This window comes from Rhinatrema bivittatum, chromosome 2 (genome assembly GCF_901001135.1).
Source record: "Rhinatrema bivittatum chromosome 2, aRhiBiv1.1, whole genome shotgun sequence".
Lineage (NCBI taxonomy): Eukaryota > Metazoa > Chordata > Amphibia > Gymnophiona > Rhinatrematidae > Rhinatrema > Rhinatrema bivittatum.
In genome coordinates, this window is record NC_042616.1 from 823,918,356 (window position 1) to 823,928,167 (window position 9,812).

Consider the following 9,812-nt stretch of genomic DNA (forward strand, 5'->3'; position numbering starts at 1 on the left):
CGCTGTGCAGGCCGCTGGCCATGGTCCTGCACAGCCTCTGTTTTCTGCTCCTAGGCACGCGGCCGCGTCTTCTTGCTTCATTTAAAGGGCCAGACCCAGGAAGTGTCTTGGCCCCACCTTGGTGACTGTTTCCTGCTTCAGCCCTATAAAGGGCTGCTCCGTCAGTTGTTCCTGGCCTTGCACCGTCATGGAGTCTTCGCTCTGGAGGCTCCTGCCTGCCAGAATCTGTGTAAGGTCTTCTTGTCTCGTGGAGCTCCTCATCGTGCTGTCTTCTCGTCATGCCATATTATGTCTTCATGCCTGAGGTCCTCGTCCAGGTGTCTTGATCTTCTACGTCCTGGTGTTCCTGCCTTCCGTGATGTTCCTTCCTACGTCTCGCCTTCAACGGTCTCGAGCCTTCTGGTCCGGTAGGCCGGGGGTCCCTCAGATGCAGTACTCCTGAGTGGACTAGCCTGCTGGTGGACGGCTGTCCTGTGCTCCTGAGCCGTCAAGTCCTGGTTGTGTGTTCCTGTGCTGTCCCGCACCCGTCGTGGTCCATGACCAGCCTCTGGGGCTGTGTAGGGCGCGTACTGGGACAGGGTGGTCCGCGACTCAGTCCCGCGGGTGGCCTAAGTAGGGCGCCCTGAGAGACAGTGCCAATGTCCATGCCTTGCGTTGCCTTTGTGGATGTCAAGAGACTTCGTGCTATGTGATGCCGTTGCATCAACCCAAGTCTTCGCCATGTGATGCCGTTGCATCAACCCAAGTCTTTGTGCCATGTGATGCCGTTGCATCAATCTTCTTGTCTTCGTGTCAAGGTCCGTCTGCCCTCAACCTCAGGCCAGGCCTGCTGCTCCATGCTGCTCGCAGCAGGTCCGAAAGGGCCCGGAATGGTCGGAGGTCTCCTTCCATCATCCTTGGATGTTGGCCATGGGAGCTTGCCGGCCTGGCTGAGGGCACAATTGTTCAGCCACGCGGAGCCACCATCAACCCTTGGCTCGGCTGATGAAGGTCTGGGTCGGGCTGAGGCCCATGGGCACACGAAAAACACCATTCTCAACACAATGCTGGCAATGCCCAGGATGTCCCGCAGCTCACTGTGCCCCGGGCAACTGCCTAGCATGCCCCACTCAAAAGCCTGCATTACTGCTGGGCTCTGAACTACCCATGGTCTCTCAAATCCAGGTGACAGTAGAGTTGCCTCTTCCAAGTGTGCAACTGATGAAGACTCTGACCCTTTCCTTGAGAAGATGAACCTTATCATAGTGATCCATGCCTTGGTAACATAGAAACATGACAGCAGAAAAGGACCCCTCCACACCATCTATTCAACTACTCAGCTTCACCATCCCTACCAGTCATTCAGAGGTCCTCTCTGTTTAACTACATGGCTGGATTACTTTAATGCTCTCTACAAGAGTTTTACAAGCTAGGACCCTCTGCAAACTTAAAATCATTAAAACTCTACTGCATGGCAGACATAAGAATGCAAGCTGCATTGCCATATCATACCAGAGCTACACAACCACACTGGCTTCCAGTGCCCTGCAGACCCACATTCAGAGCCCTGATACAGAGTGTCAAGGTCCTAAGAGGAGACGGATGTAACTACTGGAGAGAGAGAGAGGAGAGAGACTGTCCCTATGCACATCCCCAGACCAGTAAGACCCTTTCACTGGCTTCCAGTCCCCCACAGATCCACATTCAGAGCCCTCATACTGAGTCTCAAGGACCTAAGAGGAGACGGATGTAACTACTGGAGAGAGAGAGAGACTGTCCCTATGCACATCCCCAGACCAGTAAGACCCTTACACTGGCTTCCAGTGCCCTGCAGACCCACATTCAGAGCTCTGATTCTGAATCACAAGGTCCTAAGAGGAGACGGACGTAACTACTGGAGAGAGAGACTGTTCCAATGCGCATCTCCAGACCAGTAAGACCCTTACACTGGCTTCCAGTGCCCTGCAGACCCACATTCAGAGTCCTGATACTGAGTCTCAAGGTCCTAAGAGGAAATGGACGTAACTACGAGAGAGAGAGAGAGAGAGAGAGAGAGAGAGAGAGAGAGAGAGAGAGAGAGAGAGAGAGAGAGAGAGAGACTTGCTATAGACCCTACTCCCTAGACAGGTATTTGTATCCTCATGGTAGGCCCACCTAGTAACTCGAGGTGGGGATGAGGTATGAGCGTATGGAGTTTGGGGGCCACATTCACATTCAACATGAGACGTATGAACAGAACAGTGGTCTCTTGTGAAGATTTGATGACCTTCGGAGTGAGGAAACTCACTCCAAGAAGAGATTTGGGCAATGTTCTCTCAACCTAGCTTGAGGAACTCCGCCACTGATGCTGCCGCTGCTGCCGTGATCGCGAGGAGGGAGGCCTGCGCGATCGGCGCCCAGACCCGTCGGGGTAAGGCCATCCAGTTCCCCCTTGCCCCTGGCGAGTCCAGACACTGATCGCGCTGCCTAGCCAGCCAATCGTGCAGTCCATCAGCGCGACCCGAAGTCCCGCCTACTTACCTCTCCTCGTCCAATCAGAATCAGAGAGGGACATTTAAATTCCCTGCTGCTCAGGCGCCGCGCGCCTGTGTCACGTGCCGAAGGAGCGCGACAAAGGGGCCTGCCCCTTTGTGTGCCCCTTCGTGTAGCCCCTCAGTAAAGCCTATTACCTTCAGTCTTGCTTTAAAAGTTTTCGTTCTGCCTCACGTCCAGTCATCGCCAACTCACACTTCCTTAAACGGCTCTCCACCCTTTAATCCATCTACCCTGCAGTTCACGGAAACTTCCTGATTGGAGCTACACTGTTTAAAATTACTATAAAAGAAGATCCAACTTTATTATAGCCCAGGAAGTATTAAAAAAAAAAAAAAAAATCTCCCTCCAATTTCAAATACGATTGAGATTAACATTATTGCTGGTCACCACTCACTAAACGGAAATGATCACTCACCACATTCCTACTATCAAACACTTCAACTCTAACTATAAACCGGCTAGATTTCCATTACACACACCAACAATCAGGTCATTAATTCCCATTATGGTAACCCCTTTCACTCAAATGTTAGGTTTAATAACTTTCTCTATTTTTCTCCTAAATACACAATTCGTACTAAAAAAGATCACACTACTAAGTGATATTCTTATAGAAGAAAAGCCAGACATATGTGCGATCACCGAATCATGGCTAAAAGACACCGACACAGCCATAATTAATCAACTTCCCACTGACATATACAATGTTTTTTCCATTGCAAGGAACAAAAAGAAAGGTGGAGGCATTCTCCTGGCGGCCAAAAAGAAATGTAACCTAAAAGTTCATCCTACTTCCTCCTCTCACAAAATGGAGACTGGCCTTTTCAAATCCAAGGAACTTCAAATCTGCCTGATTTACTCTCCCCCTAGTGTACTTGAAAATAACCCATCTCTCCTTATAGAATTTTTAACCAAAAACATTGATATACACCTCCCAACTATTATTCTTGGGGATTTGAACTTACATTTTAATCTTCTCCTCTTAACTTCAGCCTGCGAAGCATTAATGACCTTTTTGAATGCCCTAGGATTTCAACAATCTGTGACCAACCCGACTCACAAAGCTGGTCACACCCTTGACGTCATCTTTACCAACTCTCTTATTGAAACTAAACTGCCCCGCTGCACCCCTATCCCCTGGTCTGACCACTTCCGGATTGATACTTGCTGCACATTAAAACACTCACCAACTACTGTCTACAGCAAAAAAACTATCAACTTTCGAAAACAAGGTCAAACAGATGAAATTACTAAAGTGATGTCAGAAGATCTTAAAAATTTAGATCTCACAGATGCTGAAACAGCTCCATCATCTTGGTTTAAAATTACCAGTAATATAGCAGAGAATTTCTGTCCTATACAGTCTAAAGTAATTAATACTGAAAAGATAATAAAAAAAACCTTGGTACACCCCTGTACTAAAAACTATGAAAACGGAGCTCCGTAAAGCAGAAAAAGAATAGCGCAGAAACCAAAATTCTACTACTTTATTAAAATTCAAATCTTTGCTACACAAATATCGCCAATCCATTGATAAAACTAAGAAAGATTTCTACGCTGCTAGAATTCATCAATATCAATTCAACCCTCAAGCATTATTCCAATATGTCAAAAGCCTCGTAACTGCTCCAGTTCACACTAACCAAAACAATAACGATGACTCTAAATGTGAAGAACTAGCTACATTCTTTTATAACAAAATACAATCTATATTAATGAGATTCAAGTCTCATATTACACCAAATGCAAACATTAACCTCAACTCCAACTACATCAACAATTCCCCTACCAATACCGACGCTTCTCACACCAACCAAGCTACATCTGCCATGCAAAATAAATCGAATCTAAGCTTATTAATTTTGAGATTACTACTGGTATTGAAGTTGAGTCAATTTTAAAGAAAATGAAACCAGCTTTCCACCCCACAGACATTATGCCCACCAAGATTCTTCTCTTAATACGTTCAACAATAGCAAAACCCATTGCAAAGATCCTCAACAAATCAATCACCACAGGCATAGTTCCTTCTGTACTTAAACATGCTATCATAACTCCTATGATAAAAAAACCAAACCTTGATTCATCTGATCCAGCAAACTATCGCCCAGTCTCAAACCTACCCTTCCTTTCAAAAATTATGGAAAAAGTCATCAACAAACAACTAACTGACTACCTAGATGAACATCAACTACTTTTCCCTTCCCAGTTTGGGTTCAGAAAGTACCACAGCACGGAAACGCTTCTGATTTCACTTTCAGAAGTGCTTCTAAAAGCTCTAGACCAGGGGTCGGGAACCCATGGCTCGCGAGCCAGATATGGCTCTTTTGAGGGCTGCATCTGGCTCGCAGACAAGTGTCGCCATACTTCGCGGTTCCCCGCTGACCCAGCTGCTCCCCGGTCCTCCGCCGCCCGGGCTTAAAATGCTGTCAGCCCGGGCGGAACGCGGCAGGACAGCTGGAGTCAGCGGCACCGGCGTGTTCTCTTCTCCCCCCCCCCCCCCGCGGCCCGGAAGAGGAAGTGGAGAGCATCGGGTGCCTGCGCAGGAAGAAGAGACCACACTAGCGTGGTCTCTTCTTCCGCGCAGGCACCCGATGCTCACCACTTCCTCTTCCGGGCCGCGGGGGGGAGGAGAAGAGAGCACGCCGACTGGAGTCATCCGGGTGCCTGCGCGGGAGTCATCGGGTGTCAGCCGGGTGCCAGCGCTGGAGTCATCGGGTGCCTGCGCGGGTCTTCCCTCGCAGGCACCCGATGCTCTCCACTTCCTCTTCTGGGCCGCGGGAAGAAGAGAGCACGCCCTAGTGTCCGACGGGAAGAAGACTGCAGCGCGGCTCGGAGGAAAATGAAAATCTTCAACCGCGGCCGATGGGACTCCGCCTTCGCCTCCGCGAGGGCTGAAAATGAAGGAGGTTAGCGTTGGGAGGTGGCTGCTGCTGCCGCGAGTTCCCGGGGGGGGGAAGGGGGAGAGAGAGAGTGAATGAATGAGCGAGCAAGCATGTGTGTTTGAGATCCTGTGTGTGTGAGTGAGAGATTGCATGTATGTGAATGATTGAGAGCCCGTATATGTGAAAGAGAGTATGTCTGTGATTGAGATCCTGCCTGTGAGAGAGAGAGCATGAATGTAAGTTTACCATTGGGAACCTGTATGTGTAAGTTTGTAATTGAAAACCTGTTTGTTTGAAAGAGTATGTGTGTATGATTGAGATCCTTTGTGTGTGAGAGAGATCATGTGTATGTATGATTAAGAGCCTGTGTGTATAAGTAAGAGAGAGATCATGTGTGTCTGTGTCTGATTGACAGCTGGTTTAGGTGATGGAGCATGTGAGTATGTGATTGAGAGCCTGTGTTTAAATGAGAGAGAGAGACCATGTGTGTCTGTGTGATTGAGAGCTGATTTAGGTGAGGGAGCATGTGAGTATGTGATTGAGAGCCTGTGTTTAAATGAGAGAGAGAGACCATGTGTGTATGTGTGTGATTGAGAGCTGATTTAGGTGAGGGAGCATGTGAGTATGTGATTGAGAGCCTGTGTGTAAATGAGAGAAAGAGAGGACATGTTTGTAAGCATGTGAATGAGAGTCTGTGTGTGAGAGAAAAAGACAGCATGTATTTATGTGATTGAAAGCCTGTGTGTGTGTAAGCGTGAAAAGATAGACAGCATGTGTGTAAATGTGTAATTAAGAGCCTATATAAGTGAGAGAGAAAAAACATTTGTATATGTGAGTGACTGAGAGCATGTGTGTATAGGTGTGTCATTGAGAGCCAGTGTGAGAGAGAGCGCTGGTATGTGACTGAGAGAGGAGAAAGTTCCAAGCAAACCACCCCACCTCCTGCTAATTCAGAACAATCTCAGGACACCTGGATATCAAACGTTCCCAGGTATGCAGAGCAAAAAAATTTTTGTATCCTTATTATTTTTCATTACTGGATCTTTGTGTCTGCTATTTTGAAATATTTTGTTGGTATCTGGAAATGTTTTATATGAGTTTTTAATTATTGGATATTCCACTCATCAGCTGTTTCGAAATATGTTCTTTTTGTTAGTACAGTTTTACTGCTGATGATTTTATATTTCTTGATTTGTTTTATAAGGATGTGTGATGTTTCTTTTTTCCTTTGTTACACTGCATACAGAGACTCTGGCTTGTTGCAGTTTCCAATTCAGTTTTTGTCTGCATGCTTCTTGTTATGCGTTTTGGTCTCTTTATTCTATGTTAGGTGAGGGACAGCACGTGATTCAGGTGAGGTTTTCTGCTGGCGTGTAGTTTCTGTGTAGGACTCTATAGCAGCTTGACTTGGTCCGTTTTCCTAATAGGAGATGTATTGGTGTCTTAAGGCCTGGTGTAATATTTTCAGAGACTTATTGTACTTTAAAAGTGTGATCTTACATAAAATGCACACATTTACTTGTATTTAGTTTTAAACATATTGTATGGCTCTCATGGAATTACATTTTAAAATATGTGGCGTTTATGGCTCTCTCAGCCAAAAAGGTTCCTGACCCCTGCTCTAGACGCTGGTAAATCATATCTCATCGCCCTACTTGATATATCAGCAGCTTTCGATACGGTTAATCACAATACCCTCATAATCCGCCTCTCTGAAATAGGTATTTCTGGCTCAGCACTACTATGGTTCCAGTCATTCTTGAGCAACAGAACGTACAGTGTCAAAAGTGGACTAAGTGAATCCAAGACAAGAAATCTATCTCAAGGAGTACCCCAAGGATCCTCTCTTTCCTGTACATTATTTAATATTTACCTTACACCTCTATGCCGGCTACTATCAAAACTGCGTCTTCAATACTTCATCTACGCGGATGATATTCAAATACTCATACCAATCACCAGCACTATCACAAATGCCTTGAACACTTGGAATGCAGCCTTATTAGAAATTAAAACAATTCTCATGGACAATCAATTGGCTATTAATACCAATAAAACCGAGCTTATCATTGTTTCACCTCCAAAAAATGCATCCCCGAGCTATGCTGGTCTTTCACATGACATGTCTGCTATTACTCAGCAAGTACGCAGCCTTGGCGTCATCATTGACAGCAATCTCACGTTTAAAAAATTCATCGCGGATACAGTTAAAAGTGGTTTCTATAAGCTACATACACTAAAACGTATCAAACCTCTTTTATACCAATACGACTTTCGCACTGTTTTACAGGCGACTATTTTATCAAAGATTGATTACTGCAATATATTGCTACTAGGTCTTCCTAAAACTACAATTCAACCCTTGCAAATTTTACAAAACGCAGCTGCCTGCATCATCACTGACACAAGCCGCCATGAGCACATCACTCCAGCACTTCAATCATTACACTGGCTACCCATGGCATCCAGAATAATATATAAATCCTTGACGCTGATTCATAAAGCCATCCACAACAGAGATATGAATTGGTTCACTGATTACCTACAATTCAAAACATCAATCCGCCCAACCAGATTCCAGCATTTAGCTAAACTGAAGATCCCTGCACCCAACCTGACTAATCTTTCCACTACAAAAGAACATTCATTCATCATTGCTGGACCCAGAATATGGAACACTATGCCATCAGAATTACGCCAAGAATTTTGCTACAAAAAATTTAAACAAAACTTAAAAACCTGGTTATACAAAAAAGCCCACTATTCTTGAACTGAGTCCTTTGCTTTGCATTCTAGTTAGTCCCACAGACACTCATATTCTGATATTTATCTTCATTATACAAAGTTTTATATGGATTTGTATTCTTTCAGTTATAATGTTATATTGTAAAGCTCTATGCTGAATTAATGTTTGAATGTAAACCGAGGTGATGTTACTTACGTGCCCCGGTATATAAAAACCCCGTAAATAAATAAATAAATAAATAAATAAATAATGGACACTCTACCTGGGCAACAACAAGCTAGGTTGAGAGAACGTTGCCCAAATCTCTTCTTGGAGTGAGTTTCCTCACTCTGAAGGTCATCAAATCTTCACAAGAGACCACTGTTCTGTTCATTCGTCTCATGTTGAATGTGAACGTGGCTCCCAACCCCCTACGCTCATACCTCATCCCCACCTCGAGTTACTAGGTGGGCCTACCATGTGGATACAAATACCTGTCTAGGGAGTAGGGTCAGGGTCTGTGAGGGTCTCTCTCTCTCTCTCTCTCTCTCTCTCCCTCTCCCTCTCTCTCTCTCCCTCTCCCTCTCCCTACTAAACAGAGGTGTGGGACAATTGCTCAGTTTCATACAACCGAAGAGCGGAAATAGGCTGTCTGGACACTTTTGTGCAGTGCGATGATTTGTTGGTTTTATCGCGCACCGCGAAGATATTTCGCAAATCGCGAAAACATCGCCGCACGCGATGTTTCCCCACTGCACGAAAAAAGCCTCATTTGTATGGGACACGCCCCTTAATGCGTTACCAATGCGATATTGGTAAATGAGGCCCTAAATAAACCCAAATAAAAACATATAAAATATATGTGTGCTTTTATAAAATGAGTATTGGAATTATGTGGCTCCCTGCATTGGAAGAATGCACGTGCACAGAGATGTGCTGTATTTATAAACACTGCGACTCCTGCCACATAATTCACTAAATAAACCCAAATAAATAAATATAAAATATATGTGTGCTTTTATAAAATGAGTATTGGAATTATGTGGCTCCCTGCATTGGAAGAATGCGTGTGCCCAGAGATGTGCTGTATTTATAAACACTGCGACTCCTGCCACATAATTCACTAAATAAACCCAAATAAAAAAATATAAAATATTTATTTTATTTATTTAAGTTTTTTATATACCAACATTCAAGACAATAGTCCCATCATGCTGGTTCACATGAAACAGGAGTGCAAAATAAACTTAAACTTGAACAATAGTGTGGAAAAAGCAGTTACATGTAACAAGGAAAAATAGAACTTGGAGTAAGAAGGAAAAGGAAAACCAGCTAATTACATATAATTACATTGTAAGAGGTAGCTAATAGTGATGTTGATGGTGATGTGTGTTGATTGTTAGGAGTTAAATGATATTGGAGTTAGGAAAAGCCTGCCTGAACAGCCAGGTCTTGAGTCTTTTCTTGAAGGTTGAGATGCTGGGTTCCATTCTAAGATCTGGGGGGATGGAGTTCCATAAGGTAGGACCGGCTGTGGAGAAGGCCCGATTTCTTAGCGTGATGTGTCTGGTAGTTTTGGCTGGGGGTACTTGAAGTGATCCTTTGTAAGCATCTCTTGTCGGTCTTGTTGAAGTGTGTAATCGGAGGGGGAAATGAAGGTCAATTGGGGCTAGTTGATGGATGTTTTT